The sequence below is a fragment of the Dendrobates tinctorius genome, unplaced genomic scaffold, assembly GCF_039654945.1.
Source record: "Dendrobates tinctorius isolate UK_male_01 unplaced genomic scaffold, ASM3965494v1 ptg000003l, whole genome shotgun sequence".
NCBI lineage: Eukaryota > Metazoa > Chordata > Amphibia > Anura > Dendrobatidae > Dendrobates > Dendrobates tinctorius.
Window position 1 is genome coordinate 23,347,769 of NW_027361671.1, and position 19,402 is coordinate 23,367,170.

Genomic DNA, 19,402 nt, shown 5'->3' on the forward strand with positions numbered 1-19,402 from the left:
GCTAGGTTGGAGCGGCAGGACAATGAAGCAGCTAGCTGGGTGACAGTTAGAAGGTGGGGTAGAGGGAAGAGCACCAGGAAGGCTAGTCCTGATCTGGCACACCCAATAACTTTGCTAAGTTGGCAGATGAGGGGAGTGTTAGTGCAGGAGTAGCACTGCTGCAGCAAGGCATGTCCTCTGAAAGCCAGAGGAGTGTCTGCTCCAGTAAGGGGGGTAATAGGAGAGCAGGGCAGGCCAGACAGGTTCTAGTAGTGGGAGACTCAATTATTAGGAGAACAGATAGGGCAATCTGTCACAAAGACAGGGATCGTCGAACGATGTGCTGCCTACCTGGCGCTCGAGTCCAACACATCGCTGATCGGGTTGACAGATTACTGGGAGGGGCTGGTGAGGATCCAGAAGTCATGGTGCACATTGGCACAAATGACAAAGTTAGAGGTAGGTGGAAGGTCCTTAAAGATGATTTCAGGGAATTAGGCTGTAAGCTTAAAGCAAGGACCTCCAAGGTGGTATTTTCGGAAATGCTTCCTTTACCATGTGCCACGCCAGAGAAGCAACGGGAGATTAGGGAGGTTAATAAGTGGCTCAGGAATTGGTGTAGGAAGGAGGGGTTTGGGTTCCTGCAGAACTGGGCCGACTTCTCAGTTGGCTACAGGTTCTACGCTAGGGACGGGTTGCACCTTAATGGGGAGGGTGCAGCTGTGCTGTGGGAGAAAATGGCTAGAAGGTTGGAGGAGTGTTTAAACTAGTGACGAGGGGGCTAGGGTATTCCTTTTATAGGAGGGGAAGACAGTGCAGATAGAGACCTGGGCACAAATAATGAAATTGGGGGTGGGGGTGGCATGGGGGGTCGGGTTAGAACAGTTAATAATTTAAGCAAGAATAGAGGTACAGAGAGATACATAAAGTGCATGTATACTAATGCCAGGAGCCTCACCAACAAGATGGAGGAATTGGAGTTAATGTTGTTGGAACATAATTATGACATGGTGGGGATATCTGAGACATGGCTGGATGAGAGCCATGACTGGACGGTTAATTTACAGGGCTATAGTCTGTTCAGAAATTACCAAACAAATAAGCGAGGGGGAGGCGTGTGTTTATATGTAAAATCAACCTTAAAACACATCCTTCGTGATAATAATATATAATAATATATCTAATGAAAATGTAGAGTCCCTGTGGGTAGAGATAAGGGGAGGGGGGAAAAATAATAAATTACTGATAGGGGTTTGTTATAAGTCTCCAAAAATAATGGAAGCAACAGAGAATATCCTCATAAAGCAAATAGATGAAGCTGCGACTCAAGGAGAAGTCATTATTATGGGGGACTTCAACTACCCTGAAATACATTGGGGAACCGAAACCTGCAGTTCCAGCAAAGGTAATAGGTTTTTGACAACTATGAGAGACAATTACCTTTCACAACTGGTTCAGGACAGAATAAGAGGGGGGCACTGCTAGACCTAATATTAACCAACAGGCCAGACCGCATATCAAATGTAAGGGTTGGGGGTCAGTTGGGTAATAGTGATCACAAATTAATAAGTTTTCATGTATCGTTTAATAAGATGTGTAGTAGAGGGGTTACAAGGACACTAAACTTCAGGAAGGCAAATTTCCAACAGATGAGAGATGATCTTGGTGCAGTTAACTGGGACGATATCCTGAGACATAAAAATACACAAAGAAAATGGGAGATGTTTATTAGCATCCTGAATAGGACCTGTGCACATTATATACTGTATGGGAATAAACATGCTAGAAATAGGAGGAAACCACTATGGTTAAATAGAGCTGTAAGGGGAGCAATAAGAGATAAAAAATAAAGCATTTAGAGAATTAAAGCAAGTAGGTAGTGATGAGGCATTAAATAAATACAGAAAATTAAATAAATTCTGTAAAAAGCAAATCAAGACAGCAATGATTGAGACAGAGAGACTCATTGCCAGAGAAAGTAAAAATAATCCCAAAATATTATTTAACTACATAAATAGTAAGAAGCTAAGAAATGATAGTGTTGGCCCCCTTTAAATAGTCTGGGTGAAATGGTGGATGAGGATGAGGAAAAAGCCAATATGCTAAATGACTTTTTTTCAACAGTATTTACACAAGAAAATCCCATGATGGATAACATGATCAGGGATAAAAATTCTCCATTAAATTATTATTATTATTATTATTATTTATTTATATAGCACCATTGATTCCATGGTGCTGTACATGAGAAGGGGTTACATACAAATTACAGATATCACTTACAGTAAACAAACTAACAATGACAGACTGATACAGAGTGGAGAGAGGACCCTGCCCTTTCGGGCTTACATGCTACAGGATGGTGGGGAAGGAGACAGTAGGTTGGTGGGTTGCAGCAGTTCCAGTGTTGGTTGAGGTGATATCACCGGTAGTGGTGAGAGAGAAGGAGGTAGCGGGGTCATTGCAGGCTGTAGGCTTTCTTGAAGAGGTGGGTTTTCAGGTTCCGTCTGAAGGATCCAAATGTGGTTGATAGTCGGACTTGTTGGGGCAAAGAATTCCAGAGAACAGGGGCTATTCGGGAGAAGTCTTGGAGGCGGTTGGGTGAGGAGCAAATAAGTGTGGAGGAGAGAAGGAGGTCTTGGGAGGACCGGAGATTACGTGAGGGAAGGTATCGGGAGATTAGTTCAGAAACATATGGGGGAGACAGGTTATAGATGGCCTTGTAGGTCAGAATTAGTAATTTGAACTGGATACGCTGAGGGAATGGGAGCCAGTGAAGAGATTTGCAGAGGGGATAAGCGGAGGATTAGCGAAGAGAGAGATGAATTAGTCGGGTGGCAGAGTTAAGGATGGACTGGAGAGGTGCGAGGGTGTTAGCAGGGAGACCACAGAAAAGGATGTTGCAGTTGTCGAGGCGGGAGATGATGAGGGCATGCACAAGCATTTTAGTAGATTGAGGGTTGAGGAAAGGATGGATTCTGGAAATATTTTTGAGCTGGAGGCGACAGGAGGTAGAAAGAGCTTGGATGTGCGGTTTGAAGGACAGGGCAAAGTCAAAGGTTTCTCCGAGGCAGCGGACTTCTGGTACTGGGGAAAGTGTGATGTCATTAATTGTTATAGCTAGGTTGGGTAAAGAAGATCTGTGAGATGGAGGAAAGATGATGAGTTCAGATTTGTCTACATTGAGTTTGAGGAAGCGAGAGGAGAAGAAGGAGGATATGGCTGATAGACACTCTGGGATTCTGGACAGCAGAGAGGTGACGTCTGGGCCAGAGAGGTAGATCTGAGTGTCATTAGCATAAAGGTGGTAGTGGAATCCGTGGGACTTTATGAGTTGCCCCAGACCAAGTGTATAGATTGAGAAAAGTAGGGGTCCTAAAACAGAGCCTTGGGGGACTCCAACAGAGAGAGGGTGGGATGAGGAGGTGGTGTGGGAGTGGGAGACGCTGAATGTGCTGTTGGAAAGTTATGAGGAGATCCAGGATAGGGCAAGGCCTTTGATGCCGAAGGAGGAGAGGATCTGTAGTAGGAGGCAGTGGTCAACTGTGTCAAATGCAGCGGACAGGTCTAGAAGCAGGAGTATAGAGTATTGTCCATTTGATTTGGCTGTAAGTAGGTCATTAGTAATTTTTGTCAGGGCTGTCTCAGTGGAGTGATGGGGGCGGAAACCAGATTGTAGATTGTCAAAGAGCAAGTTAGATGATAGGTAGGAGGAAAGTTCAGCGTGGACATGCTGTTCCAGGAGTTTGGAAGCGAATGGAAGCAATGATATTGGGCGATAGCTGGACATAGCGGTTGGATCGAGGGTTGGCTTTTTAAGGAAAGGCGTGATTGTGGCATGCTTGAAAGCAGAAGGGAAGGTACCGGACGTTAGTGATAGGTTGAAGAGGTGGGTTAGGGATGGGATAAGTGTGGTGGTGAGGTTGGGGAGGAGGTGGGATGAGATGGGGTCAAGTGCACAGGTTGTGAGGTGCGATTTGGAGAAGAGGCAATTAAGCTCCCCTTCAGTGATGTTGGAGAGTGAGGTTATGGGGTTTGGGCATTGGTCTGGTATACAAAGGGGTTGTGGTGGTTGAGTGATGAAGACTTGCCTTCTTTGGTCAATCTTGTTTTTGAAGTGTGTGACAAAGTCCTCGGCAGAGATGAGGGAGGTTGGAGGAGGCAGTGGTGGGTGGAGGAGGGAGTTAAAAGTTTTGAATAACTGTTTTGGGTTGTAAGATAGGGAAGATACGAGGGTTGTGAAGTAGGCCTGTTTAGCAGAGGTGAGGGCAGATTTGAAATTGAGTGTTGCCTGTTTGAATGTGGTGAAGTCATCTTGTGAATTTGTTTTCTTCCAGCGCCGCTCTGCAATCCTGGACACTTGCCGGAGCTTTTTAGTGGTGTTATTGTGCCAGGGTTGTCTGTTGATACGTCGCATTCTGCCATGAACGAGAGGGGCAACCGTGTCAATAGCTGATGCGAGAGTGGCATTGTAGAAAGCAGTGGCACTGTCTGTGTCATGGAGTGAGGATATGGATGCCAGTGGTAGAATAGAGTCAGAGAGCACGTGGGTGTCTAGGTGTGCAAGGTTTCTGCGGGGGTGTGCATGTTGCTGGACATGGGTGCCAGGTGAGGAGGACAGGGATGAGAAAGTGAGTAGATGATGGTCAGACAGAGGGAGAGGGGAGTTGGTGAAGTTAGAAAGAGAGCAGAGACGGGTGAAGACCAGGTCTAATGTGTGTCCATCTGTGTGGGTGGCTGAGGAGGACCACTGAGTAAGTCCAAAGGATGAAGTAAGGGACAGGAGTTTGGAGGCTGCTGACTGAAGAGTATCAGTGGGGATGTTGAAGTCACCCATGATGATAGTGGGGGTGTCAGTTGAAAGAAAATGAAGAAGCCAGGTAGAGAATTGGTCAATGAAGGCAGTGGTCAGGCCTGGAGGTCGGTATATGACGGCCAGTTGGAGGTTGGAGGGAGAGTAGATGCGGACAGAGTGGACTTCAAAAGAGGGGAGGATTAGGGAGGGAAGAGGTGGGATTGGGTTGAAGGTGCAGTTGGAAGAAAGGAGAAGACCCACTCCTCCATCATGTCTGTTGCCAGGGCGAGGAGTGTGGGTAAAGTGGAGGCCGCCGTAACACAGCGCAGCAGGGGAGGCGGTGTCAGAGGGTGTCAGCCATGTTTCTGTGAGGCCGAGGAAGGCAAGATTTTGAGAGAGAAAGAGGTCATGAATCACATGGAGCTTATTGCATATGGAGCGGGCATTCCAAAGTGCACCCGAGAGAGGGAGCAGGGGGTTGGGTGTCAATGGCACAGGTTTTAAGTTGGGAAGATTGTGGTAGTTCTTATTAAAAAGGGAGCGGTAGGAAGGGGAAGTAGTGGGGGGTGAGAGCTGTGGGGGACCAAGATTGGGAGATATGTCGCCAGCAGTGAGGAAAAGCAGAGAAAGGGAGAGCAGATGGGAGAAGGAGAGCGGGCAGCTTGTTTTATGTTTCATTCGGACAGATTTGAGGTTGAGGAGCAGTTCAGCAGAGGAGGTCAGGTGGGGAGGAAAGAGGGAAGGGGAGATGATTATTTGGTTAGAGGGTGCTGGGGTTTGGGGATAGCGAAGGAGAGTGAGGACTAAAGGAGCACACACTGTGAGGGCATATGTAAACATGGTGAAGAAATAAGATAGGTTAAGAGAAGCTAGGCCCAAGTAATAAGAAGGGCTTACTCAGTAGACATACCCAAAAGAGACAGGTAGATAGTGTGGGGTCCTGACTCCTGCCGAGACTAACTGCCGTAGCATTTTCTAGATACTTTTGCTGCCGTGATACTTATGCTGCAGGGAGACACACGTGCCTGACCCGCACACGTGCCCCCCTAGAAGGCATCTGAATATATAGGACTGAATAGAGGATCAAGTGAGAGGGATTGTGGGAACTGCTTTGGGATAAATTACCAATTGCCTAGCACACCAGGGGATGTTAGACAATCAAAGACACAGGGCCTGGCTACATCCATATGCTAGTAACACCTTACACCTGATAACATCTCTACTGGCCCCAAGATGGCTATACAGCAGTAAGTATTGAGTTCAATGCAACAAATGAATTTAGCAAACATTCAGTAGGCACTATTATATACCATTAAATGAAAGGTTGCACTAGATGACAGCAAGCAGGGATTGTATCAGAAGAGATTGTACCATTAAATGAAAGGTTGCACTAGATGACAGCAAGCAGGGATTGTAGCAGAAGAGATTGTACCATTAAATGAAAGGTTGCACTAGATGACAGCAAACAGGGATTGTAGCAGAAGAGATTGTACCATTAAATGAAAGGTTGCACTAGATGACAGCAAGCAGGGATTGTAGCAGAAGAGATTGTACCTGTGTGAAGAGAGGAGAGGAGCTTGATGTTAATTCTCAGCCGTAGTAATAACTGCATTTTCAAGATACTTTTGCTGCCGTGATACTTATGCTGCAGGGAGACACACGTGCCTGACCCGCACACCAAAATGTCACCTGCTTAACCCAGCAGGAAGTATGGTGGCATCTAAAAATCACTAAAATTGACAAATTCCCTGGCCCGGATGGGATACACCCCCGAGTACTGCAGGAATTAAGCACAGTCATAGATAGACCATTATTTTAATCTTTAAAGATTCTATAATAACAAGGTCTGTACCACAGGACAGGCGTATAGCAAATGTAGTGCCAATATTCAAAAAGGGTACAAAAACTGAACTTGGAGATTATAGGCCAGTAAGTTTAACCTCAACTGTGGGTAAAATCCTGGAGGGTTTTCTAAGAGATACTATACTGGAGTATCTGGAGAAGAATAACCTCATGACCCAATATCAACATGGGTTTACAAGGGACTGTTCCTGTCAGACTAATCTGATAAGCTTTTATGAAGAGGTAAGTTCAGGACTGGACCAAGGGAATGCAGTGGACGTGGTGTACATGGACCTTTCAAAAGCTTTTGATACGGTGCCACACAAAAGGTTGATACATAAAATGAGAACTATGGGGATAGGGGAAAATATGTGTAGGTGGGTTAAGAGCTGGCTCAGGGATAGGAAACAAAGGGTGGTTATTAATGGAGCACACTCGGACTGGGTCACGGTTAGCAGTGGTGTACCACAAGGGTCAGTTTTGGGCCCGCTTCTTTTTAACATATTTATTAATGACCTTGTAGGGGGCATAGAGAGTAGAATTTCAATATTTGCAGATGACACTGAACTCTGCAGGGTAATCAATACAGAGGAGGACAATTTTATATTACAGGAGGATTTATGTAAACTAGAAGCTTGGGCTGATAAATGGCAAATGAGCTTTAATGGGGATAAATGTAAGGTCATGCACTTGGGTAGAACAAACAAGATGTATAATTATGTGCTTAATTGTAAAACACTGGGCAAAACTGTCACTGAAAAAGACCTGAGTGTATGGGTGGACGACAAGCTCACATTTAGTGGCCAGTGTCAGGCAGCTGCTGCAAAGGCAAATAAAATAAAATAATGGGATGCATTAAAAGAGGCATAGATGCTCATGAGGAGAACATAATTTTACCTCTATATAAGTCACAAGTGAGACGACACTTAGAATACTGTGTACAGTTCTGGTCTCCGGTGTATAAGATTGGCATAGCTGAACTGGAGCGGGTGCAGAGAAGAGCGACCAAGGTTATTAGGGAACTAGGGGGTCTGCAATACCAAGACAGGTTATTACACTTGGGGTTATTTAGTTTGGAAAATTGAAGGCTTAGGGGTGATCTTATTACAATGTATAAATATATGCGGGGCAATACAAAGACCTTTCTAATGATCTTTTTACTCTTAGACCTGTGACGGGGACAAGGGGGCATCCTCTACGTCTGGAGGAAAGAAGGTTTAAGCATACTCACAGACGCGGATTCTTTACTGTAAGAGCAGTGAGACTATGTAACTCTCTGCCATATGATGTTGTAATGAGTGATTCCCTAATAAAATTTAAGAAGGGACTGGATGCCTTTCTTGAAATGTATAATATTACAGGGTATATATACTAGTTTCCTTAATATTGCGTTGATCCAGGGAGCTAGTCTGATTGCCGTATGTGGAGTCGGGAAAGAATTTTTTTCCCCAATGTGAAGCTTACTGTTTGCCACATGGGTTTTTTTTGCCTTCCTCTGGATCAACATGTTAGGGCAAGTTAGGATAGGATATGGGTTGAACTAGATGGATTTAAAGTCTTCCTCCAACCTTAATAACTATGTTATTATGTTACTATGTTATCACTTTTGAAACCTGTGCCCAGACACTTTAAGACTACCCATGATTGTAACGCTAAACTATTAATGGTCACTGGCATTGATAAAGTTTATATTGATCAGAGGGGTGGTAATTGGAAGAAAAACCTTGCTCAATTGGAGGCGCGATGGATTTCAAAAGTAGGGTCGGTTCAACCACATGGCTTAAACAAAGTTTTAAGCTTTGCCCCTTTCCTTTAAAGAGTATTTTATGTTTTATGTTGGTCTTTTATCTGTTTTTAATTTTTGCTTTTTTATTCCTTATTTCCTATAGTTCCATGCAATATACTTTGTTTACGTACCTTTTGGAGCAGTCTATGTGGACTCTTGATGTCGATGTCTTTTTGGACTCTGCCATGCTTCAGGTGCCATGGATGTCCATCCTTCTTCTCTTTTCTTTTTGGCACTTCAGCACTTTATATCTTGTGAGCAGCTGGTTTTGATTTTTGCATCCTATTATGAGCAAAGAAGAACTTATTTAAATATTGGACAATTTATTATGGTTTTTTTTTGCACCATTAATAATTTTATGGACACTTCCTTTAAGAGCTATATTGTATGTATAAGGTGTTGTGAGTTCATTTTCCCCTTCACTACTGAGGCCCGATGAACTCCCTCTTCTGGTAAAGAAAGATAGTGAGCCTGATTATCAAACACCTGAGCCTAATGATGATCACTGGCTGAGTGGAGTTACTGACTGGATATAAGGCTGCCAACGCCCTTCTGCCCTGCGGGTGATTTCTCTGTGGGATCCTTGAAGACCAGTCTGAATTCCTGCTCTTCTAAAGCTAAGTTTTCTGCTCGGCTTTTTGCATTTGTGCTTTGACTTTGTTTTGCTTTGTTTTTCTGGATTTCTGCCATTCCCTGCTGGGGTGAGCTGAATTCCTTTAGCTCTGTCTTCTGAAAATACCTGAGTGCTGATTTAGTTTTTGAAGCCTAGCTGCTTCAGGGTCTTTTTCCATATCAGCTTGTTGGCTTATGTTTTTGGTTTTGGCAGATTGCAGACAGCAACCTTCCTTTCCTGTTCTGTTTAGTTAGTTTGGGCCCCATCGTTTGCTCAGCCTATCTTTCTATCTGTGTGAGTGTTTTTTCATCTTGCTTCACCGTCATTATATGTTGGGGGCTGCCTTTTACTTTGGGGTCTGCTCTGGGGCAGTTTAGATTTCCTTTTCTGTCTTTAGGCTATTTAGCTCTCCGGCTGTGATCAAGGGGTCTAGGGCACCGTAGGAACCCCCCACGGCTACTGCTAGTTGTGTTGATAGGTTCAGGGGTCTGCAATCTGATAGTTGCCAACTTCTCTGGTTTTCTGGACGTAGCTTCTATTTTTGTGTCTGCCTCCTACGGTGACTCGTACATAACAGAATCACCCGCCATACCGCAGATCCTAGGGTACTCAATAGCAGGAAAGAATTGTAAAAAAAAAAAAAAAAAAGTGTATATTTTTTCCTCTATATCTCTGAGGCCATAGGGGGAATTTTTTTTCTCTCAATGGAGATAAAGCAATTGTCTGATCGTGTGGAGCAGCTCGCTGCGGAAGTGCGGGGAATTTCCGCCTACCTTGCTCATTCACATGCTACTGAACCAAAGATTCCTACACCTGATGTATTTTTTGGGGATCGGTCTAAATTTTTGAATTTCAAAAATAATTGTAAATTATTTTTTGCCTTGAAGCCTAACTCGTCAGGGAGCTCCGCGCAGCAGGTTAAAATTGTCATCTCTTTGCTGCGTGGTGATCCCCAGGATTGGGCGTTTTCTTTGAAACCAGAGGATCCTATTCTGACTAATGTGAACGCATTTTTTCAAGCCTTGGGGTTGTTGTATGACGAACCTAATGCCATTGATCAGGCTGAAAAGACCCTGCTGGCATTGAACCAGGGTCGAGATTCTGCAGAATTGTACTGTCAAAAATTCCAAAAGTGGGCGGTACTTACTTCCTGGAATGATAATGCCTTGGCTGCTCTCTTTCGGAAGGGGTTGTCAGAGGCTGTAAAAGATACTATGGTGGGATTTCCTGTTCCCTCTGGTCTTGACGATTCTATGTCATTAGCCATTCAGGTTGATCGGCGTTTGCGCGAACGCAAAACTGCACGAGAAGTGTTGCCACCTGTTGAACAAATGTCTGAACCTATGCAATGTGATAGAGTTTTGTCCAGAAAGCAGCGTCAGGAGTTCAGAAGGCGTAATAAGTTGTGTTTTTTCTGTGGAGATGCCTCGCATATTATTTCTGTCTGTCCTAAACGAGAGAAACGCTTTGCACACACGTTTTCTGTTGGTGGTGTTCAACCTAAGTTTCTTCTGGCTATTACTCTGATCTGCTCCCTGTCCACATTTTCCGCCAAGGCTTTTGTGGATTCGGGAGCAGCCCTAAACCTAATGGACTTGGATTTTGCTAAACGTTGTGGATTTCCGATGACACCTCTGCAGACACCTATCCCTTTGAGGGGGATTGATGCTACTCCTTTGGCTAAAAATAAACCTCAGTTTTGGACCCAGGTGGTAATGCGGGTCGCCCCAGACCATCAAGAAAATTGCAGATTTTTGGTGTTGCATAATCTGCATGATACTATTGTTCTGGGGTTTCCCTGGTTACAAATTCATAATCCAGTTTTGGATTGGAAATCTGTGTCTGTGGTGAGTTGGGGTTATCGGTGTGCCTTTAGTGAGGCTCCGGTGTTTTCCACCTCTCCTCAGTCGCATGATGTTCCTGATTATTTGGCGGACTTTTATGATGTATTTAGTGAGAATGAGTCTGCGTCTCTGCCTCCTCATAGGCGTTATTACTGTGCAATTGAACTGAGCCCGGGGTGTAAATTTCCCAAGGGTCGGCTCTTCAATTTATCTGTACCTGAGCACGAGGCTATGCGATCCTATATTAAGGAGGCGTTGGAGAAGGGTCATATTAGACCATCCTCGTCACCCTTAGGTGCCAGGTTTTTTTTTTTAGCCAAAAAGGATGGATCATTAAGACCTTGTATTGATTATCGTGCCCTCAACAAAATTACTGTTAAATATCAGTATCCGTTACCCCTGATTTCTGATCTATTCTCCAGAGTTAAAGGTGCTTGCTGGTTTACCAAGCTTGACCTCAGGGGGGCGTATAATCTTATTCGCATTAAGCATGGGGATGAATGGAAGACGGCGTTTAATACTCCGGAGGGACATTTTGAGTACCTGGTGATGCCTTTTGTGCTCACTAATGCCCCTTCTGTCTTCCAGTGCTTCATGAACGATATTTTCCGAGATTTTGTCGATAAATTTTTGATTATCTATCTGGATGATATTTTGATCTTCTCCAAGGATTGGGATTCTCATGTGGAACATATTCAGACTGTGTTCTGGATCTTGAGGGAGAATTCCCTGTATGTCAAATGATCTAAATGCCTTTTTGGAGTACAGAGGATTTCTTTTTTGGGATTTATTTTGTCTCCGTCAACTATTGAAATGGACCCAGCCAAGGTACAGGCCATTTACGATTGGGTTCAGCCCACTTCTTTGAAGGCCCTCCAGAAGTTTTTGGGTTTTGCTAATTTTTATCGGAAATTTATAGCAAAATTTTCTAATATTGCCAAGCCTTTGACTGATTTGACTAAGAAGGGTGCTGATGTGTTAAATTGGTCTCCGGAGGCGGTTTCTTCCTTTCAGGAGCTGAAGCGAAGATTCACCTCCGCCCCGGTTTTGCGGCAGCCTGATGTCTCACTTCCGTTCCAGGTAGAGGTGGATGCTTCTGAGATTGGTGCAGGAGCTGTTTTGTCCCAAAAGGATCCTAGAATCATAGAATCGTAGAGTTGGAAGGGACCTCCTGGGCCATCTGGTCCAACCCCCTGCTCAAAGCAGGATTCGCTAAATCATCCCAGTCAGATGTCTGTCCAGCCTCTGTTTGAAGACTTCCATTGAAGGAGAACTCACCACTTCTCGTGGCAGCCTGTTCCACTCATTGATCACTCTAACTGTCAAAAAGTTTTTTCTAATATCTAATCTGTGTCTCCTCCCATTCAGTTTCATCCCATTGCTTCTAGTCTTTCCTTGTGCAAATGAGAATAAAGTTGATCCTTCTACAATGTGACAGCCCTTTAGATATTTGTAGACAGCAATTAAGTCTCCTCTCAGTCTTCTCTTTTGCAAACTAAACATTCCCAAATCCTGCAACCTTTCCTCATAAGACAGGGTTTGCAGACCGGTCACCATTCTGGTCGCTCTTTTCTGAACTTGCTCCAGTTTGTTGATGTCTTTTTTAAAATGTGGTGCCCAAAACTGGACACAATATTCCAGATGAGGTCTGACCAAAGAGGAGTAGAGGGAAATAATGACTTCACGTGATCTAGACTGTATGCTTCTGTTAATACATCCTAGAACTGCATTTGCCTTTTTTGCTGCTGCATCACACTGTTGACTCATATTCAGTCTGTGATCTATTAGTATACCCAAGTCTTTTTCACATGTGCTGTCACTTAGCCCTATTCCTCCCATTCTATATATGCTTTTTTCATTTTTATTGCCCAGATGTAGTACTTTGCATTTCTCCCTGTTAAAAACCATTCTGTTAGTTACTGCCCACTTCTCCAGTTTATTTAAATCTTTTTGAATCCTCTCTCTCTCTTCTCTAGTATTAGCTATCCCTCCTAGCTTTGTGTCATCAGCAAATTTAATCAGTTTACCCTCAATTCCTTCATCTAAATCGTTGATAAAGATGTTGAACAATACAGGGCCCAGGACAGAGCCCTGTGGTACCCCACTTGAGACATTCTTCCAACTGGATGTGCAGCCATTTACGACCACTCTTTGGGTCCGATCACTAAGCCAGCTATGAATCCACCTAACAGTTGCCTTGTCCATTCCATACTTAGTCATTTTTTCAATAAGGATTGTATGAGAGACTTTGTCAAATGCTTTGCTGAAGTCAAGATATACTATATCTACAGCATTTCCTTGATCCACCCAATCAGTGATACCGTCATAGAAGGAAATTAAGTTAGTCTGACATGACTTATTAGTTACAAACCCATGCTGACTCTGTTTGATCACTTCATTCTTATCCAGGTATTGACTTAAATGTTGTTTAATAATTTGTTCAAAGATTTTTCCTGGTATAGAAGTCAGACTCACCGGCCTATAGTTGCCTGGGTCCACCTTCTTCCCCTTTTTGAAGATAGGAACAACATTTGCTCTTCTCCAGTCTTCTGGCACTTCTCCTGTTCTCCAAGAATTTTCAAAGATTATGGAGAGTGGTTCAGAAATTTCTTCTGCTATCTCCTTCAGTACTCTGGGGTGTAATTCAACTGGACCTGGAGACTTGAATTCATTTAGGTTAGCTAAGTGTTTCCTCACTATCTTTCTGTTTATAGATATCCTGGATTCTTCTATTCCCTTAATAGGACAGTGAATAACAGTTGGTGTTACATTTCCTTTCTGAGAGAAAACAGATGCAAAATAGGAATTTAAAAGTTCAGCCTTCTCAACATCCTGTCTTACCATTTCATCATTTTCATCCTGTAAAAATCCTATAGCATCTTTGACTTTTCTTTTACTTTTGACATATCCCCAAAATCCTTTATTATTGCTTTTGACATCTCTTGCAAGCCTCAATTCATTTTCAGCTTTAGATAATCTGATTTGTGCCCTGCAGATTCTGCAGACAGCATTATATTCTTCTTTAGATATGCCTCCCTCTTTCCATTTTATAAACATTTTTTTCTTCCTTTTTAGCATGTGCTTAAGTTCTGTGTTCACCCATCCTGGTTTCCTTAAATGCTTCCTATTCTTCCCTCTTTTCGGAATTGTTAACAACTGTGCTTTGAGAATTTCATTTTTCAAGATTTCCCATCCTTCCTGGACATTTTTGTCTTTAAGGATATCCAGCCATTGGATCCCTCCAATTATCTTTCTGAATCCCTTAAAATCTGCCTTTCTGAAATCTAACCTTGACGTCTGAGTCTTCACAGGTCTTCCGCCTCTAGTTATCCAAAATTCTAAAATAGCATGGTCGCTACCTCCTAGGGTTCCAGCCACTTTTACCTCCTCAACCATTTCCTCCCTGTTTATAAGGATTAGATCCAAGGTAGCAGTTCCCCTTGTTTTCTCCCCTACCTTTTGGAAGATAAAGTTGTCAGCAAGAGAGGATAAGAATTTCCTTGACCTGTTAGTTTTGCCTGAGAGAGATTCCCAACAAATGTCTGGATAGTTGAAATCTCCCATGACAACTATGTCATATTTTTTGGAGAACTTGGCCATTTGATGCATAAAGAGTTCATCCATATCTTCAGCTTGCACAGGCGGCCTGTAGTAAATGCCTACAATGGTGTCCTTTCCATTGTTCTGTCCTTGTATTCTTACCCAAACAGTTTCCACAGAACTCCCAGTCTCTGAAGCTTCAATCTCTGTGCAGATATACACGTTTCTAACATACAATGCAACACCCCCTCCTCGTTTATCAAGTCTGTTTCTTGCAAATAAGTTGTATCCTTCTAGTCTTGTATTCCAATCATGTGTATCGTCCCACCAAGTTTCAGTGATTCCAATGACATCATATTTCTTTTCCTGTGTTAGTAGTTCCAATTCTCCTTGTTTGTTGCCCATGCTTTGTGCATTAGTATAGAAACATTTTAGTTTGTGATTGGTTTCTCTTTCTCCAATATTTTTATTAATTAGATTCTTTCGTCTTTGTTCTTCCTTTCCACTTCTATTAGCAGAGTTCTCAATAGCATTTGTCAGGTGTATGGCTTTTTCTGGTCTTTTGCTTCCCTTCCCATGTTGTTCTAGTTTAAAGCTCTCCTTACAAGTGTAGCAAGGCGACTTCCAAATACATGCTTTCCAGTCTTCGTAAGGTGCACCCCATCTCTAGCAAGTAGTCCATCGTATAAGTAGTTCACTCCGTGATCCAGAAATCCAAATCGTTGCTGACGGCACCATCGACGTAGCCAGTTGTTCACCTGCAGAATCTTATTCCACCTCCTTGGTCCATGGCCATCCACTGGGAGGATGGAAGAGAAGACCACCTGCGCTCCCAGTTCTTTCACTTTCTTGCCTAAGTCTTCAAAGTCTCTGCAGATGGTTTCCAGGTCGTTTCTTGCGGTGTCATTTGTCCCCACATGTAGTAGCAGGAATGGGTAGTCATCTGTAGGTCTGAAGAGTCCTGATATCCTGTCAGACACATCTTTAATTTTTGCACCTGGAAGACAGCACATTTCTCTTGAAGTTATATCCGGTCTGCAGATAGCGGCCTCTGTTCCTCTCAACAGGGAATCCCCCATGACCACCACTCTCCGTTTCTTCTTCACAACATTTTTCTTTCTCCATCCAGGAGGACTCTGAAGGCGTACAAGGTTGCTGTTTGTTGGCAAAGTCTTATCCTGATGTATTTCTTCATCATTTTCCTGCGTGAGAGCCTGGTACTGGTTTCTGAGCAGTATGGGTGCTGACTGCCTCCTGATCCTCCTGCTTCTCTGGGTCACATGTCTCCATTCCTCTGTTTCTTCAGGTGCACTTCGAATTTCTTCTCTTTCTGTAACATGAAGAGATAATTCTGCTCTGTCCAAGAACTCTTCACCTTCCTTAATGATCTTCAACGTAGCCAACCTCTCTTCGAGATTTTGCAACTTTTCCTCCAACAGGGACACAAGCTTGCATTTGTGGCATGTGAAGTTTGGCTTTTCCACTGGTAAGTCTGTGAACATGTAGCAAGAAATGCAGCTCACCAAATGGCTCCTGGCCTCTTCCATCTTGAGATTTCTTAAAAACGATGAAAGATGAGCCAAAATTCGCACGCCGATGCAAATGATCTCCTCAAGACTCTTCCCCTGGTTTTCCGATTTCCTCTTTTCAGCTGCAACGGCCAAAACCCAGTGATCGTTGAGCTCGCGGAGACTCTTCACTTATCCCAGAAGGCACTGGGAATATGCAAATGATCTCCTCAAGACTCTTCCCCTGGTTTTCCGATTTCCTCTTTTCAGCTGCAACGGCCAAAACCCAGTGATCGTTGAGCTCGCGGAGACTCTTCACTTATCCCAGAAGGCACTGGGAATATGCAAATGATCTCCTCAAGACTCTTCCTCCTGTAACATCTAAAATGAATCCCTGTGCTTTCTTTTCCCAAAAGTTCTCTCCATCTGAACGTAACTATGATGTGGGGAATCGGGAACTGTTGGCCATGAAATGGGCATTTCAGGAGTGGAGACATTGGTTGGAGGGAGCTAAGCATCAAGTCGTGGTCCTCACTGACCAGAAGAATTTGATTTACCTAGAGTCGGCTAAGCGCTTGAACCCTAGACAGGCTAGGTGGGTCTTGTTTTTTACACGTTTTGATTTTGTGGTTTCTTTTCTTCCTGGAACTAAGAATGTCAAGGCAGACGCCCTCTCTAGGAGCTTCTTTGCTGATTCTCCTGTGGTGACCAAGCCTGCTACCATCTTAGGCGAAGGGGTAGTTCTTTCTGCCATCTCGCCCGATTTGAGACGTGCTCTGGAAGAGTTCCAGGAGGACAAACCTGAGCATTGTCCCAGTGGAAAGTTGTATGTTCCTGACCAGTGGAAGAAGAGAGTGATGTCTGAAGTTCATTGCTCTGCTTTGGCTGGTCATCCAGGTATTTTTAATACTAGAGATCTGGTGAGTCGGTCTTTTTGGTGGCCCTCCTTGTCTCGTGATGTCAGGAATTTTGTGCAGTCCTGTGGGATGTGCTCCCGGTCTAAATCATGTTCTCGCTCTAGTGGGTTGTTGATGCCTTTGTCTGTTCCCAAGAGGCCATGGACCCATATTTCAATGGATATCATCTCTGATATGCCTGTCTCTCAAAGGATGACTGTTATTTGGGTGATTTGTGATAGGTTCTCTAAGATGGTTCATCTTGTACCACTCCCTAAGTTGCCGTCTTCCTCTGAGTTGGTGCCCCTGTTTTTGCAACAGGTGGTTCGCTTGCACGGGATTCCTGAGAACATTGTATCTGACAGAGTAGTTCAGTTTGTGTCTAGATTTTGGAGAACTTTCTGTTCCAAGCTGGGAATTCAGTTGTCCTTCTCCTCTGCTTTTCACTCTCAGACCAATGGGCAGACAGAGAGAACAAACCAGACCTTGGAGTCATATTTGAGATGTTTTATTTCTGCTGATCAGGATGATTGGGTTTCATTTTTGCCCTTGGCCGAATTTGCTTTAAATAATAGAGCTAGTTCTGCCACTTTGATGTCACCTTTTTTTGTAACTTTGGGTTTCATCCTCGATTTTCTTCAGGGCAGGTGGAGCCCTCTGCCTGCCCAGGTGTTGACACTGTGGTGGAGAGAATGCACCAGATCTGGGACCAAGTGGTGGATAAGTTATCTCTCTCCCAGGAAAAGGCCTAGCAGTTTTCCAACCGACATAGGACCATTGGTCCCCAGTTTAAGGTTGGTGATATGGTGTGGTTATCATCAAAAAATATTGCTATGAAGGTGGCTTCTTCTAAGTTTAAGCCTAGATTTATTGGACCTTACAAGATTTTGGACATTATTAATCCGGTCTCTTTTCGTTTGGCTCTTCCTGTCACATTTAAAATCCATAATGTGTTCCATAAATCTTTGTTGAAGAGGTTTGTTGAACCTGTTGTTCTGGGGGTGGCACCTCCAGACCCTGTATTGGTTGAAGGTAACATGGAATATGAGGTAGAGAAAGTACTGGATTCCCGTCTGGCTAGACGGAGACTCCAGTATTTGGTTAAGTGGAAGGGTTATGGTCAGGAGGATAATTCCTGGGTCTCTGCCTCTGATATTCATGCCAAAAGATTGGTGCGTGCCTTTCATTGGGCTCACCCTGATCGCCCTGGTGGCGTGGTTGAGGGTTCGGTGACCCCTCCTCAAGGGGGAGGTACTGTTGTGAGTTCATTTTCCCCTTCACTACTGAGGCCCGATGAACTCCCTCTTCTGGTAAAGAAAGATAGTGAGCCTGATTATCAAACACCTGAGCCTAATGATGATCACTGGCTGAGTGGAGTTACTGACTGGATATAAGGCTGCCAACGCCCTTCTGCCCTGCGGGTGATTTCTCTGTGGGATCCTTGGAGACGAGTCTGAATTCCTGCTCTTCTAAAGCTAAGTTTTCTGCCTGGCTTTTTGCATTTGTGCTTTGACTTTGTTTTGCTTTGTTTTTCTGGATTTCTGCCATTCCCTGCTGGGGTGAGCTGAATTCCTTTAGCTCTGTCTTCTGAAAATACCTGAGTGCTGATTTAGTTTTTGAAGCCTAGCTGCTTCAGGGTCTTTTTCCATATCAGCTTGTTGGCTTATGTTTTTGATAGGGTTTTGGCAGATTGCAGACAGCAACCTTCCTTTCCTGTTCTGTTTAGTTAGTTTGGGCCCCATCGTTTGCTCAGCCTATCTTTGTATCTGTGTGAGTGTTTTTTCATCTTGCTTCACCGTCATTATATGTTGGGGGCTGCCTTTTACTTTGGGGTCTGCTCTGGGGCAGTTTAGATTTCCTTTTCTGTCTTCAGGCTATTTAGCTCTCCGGCTGTGATCGAGGGGTCTAGGGCACCGTAGGAACCCCCCACGGCTACTGTTAGTTGTGTTGATAGGTTCAGGGGTCTGCAATCTGATAGTTGCCAACTTCTCTGGTTTTCTGGACGTAGCTTCTATTTTTGTGTCTGCCTCCTACGGTGACTCGTTCATAACAATAAGGGCTCATACTCACTTTTGTGGGTGCAATAACCCAGTGGAAGAGTCCCTGAGGTGTCAGAACAGCAGAAACCCCCCCATTTTAACAAACTACAACTTTTAATGAATTCATCTAGGAGTGCAATGATCAGATTGAAACCACGATGTGTCACAGAATTTTGTTCCATTGGGCAGTGAAGAAAAAATAATTACATTTTTACCACAAAAATGTGGGGTTTTTTTCGTAGATTTTATTTTTTCACATGAGAAAGTGGGTAGAAATGGCACCAAAATGTGGCACACAATTTCTGCTGAACATGTGTTAGGAACGGCGGGATGCACTAAATAAAAAACTAATAAAGTGCATTCGCCGCTCAGGGTCCACCGTGCAGTAGGTGATATAACCGCTGCTAAGTGGTGGCAGAAGCAGTATGGCGGTATTATGCACAGGGTTAACCGTCACCCAAGTGCACAGAGCAATCTCTGTTAAATCACAGAGATGCCTATGAACATAAACAAAAGAGCTGAGCCTGTTAAGGTCACAAGTACTCAGAGTAGTTACGCAT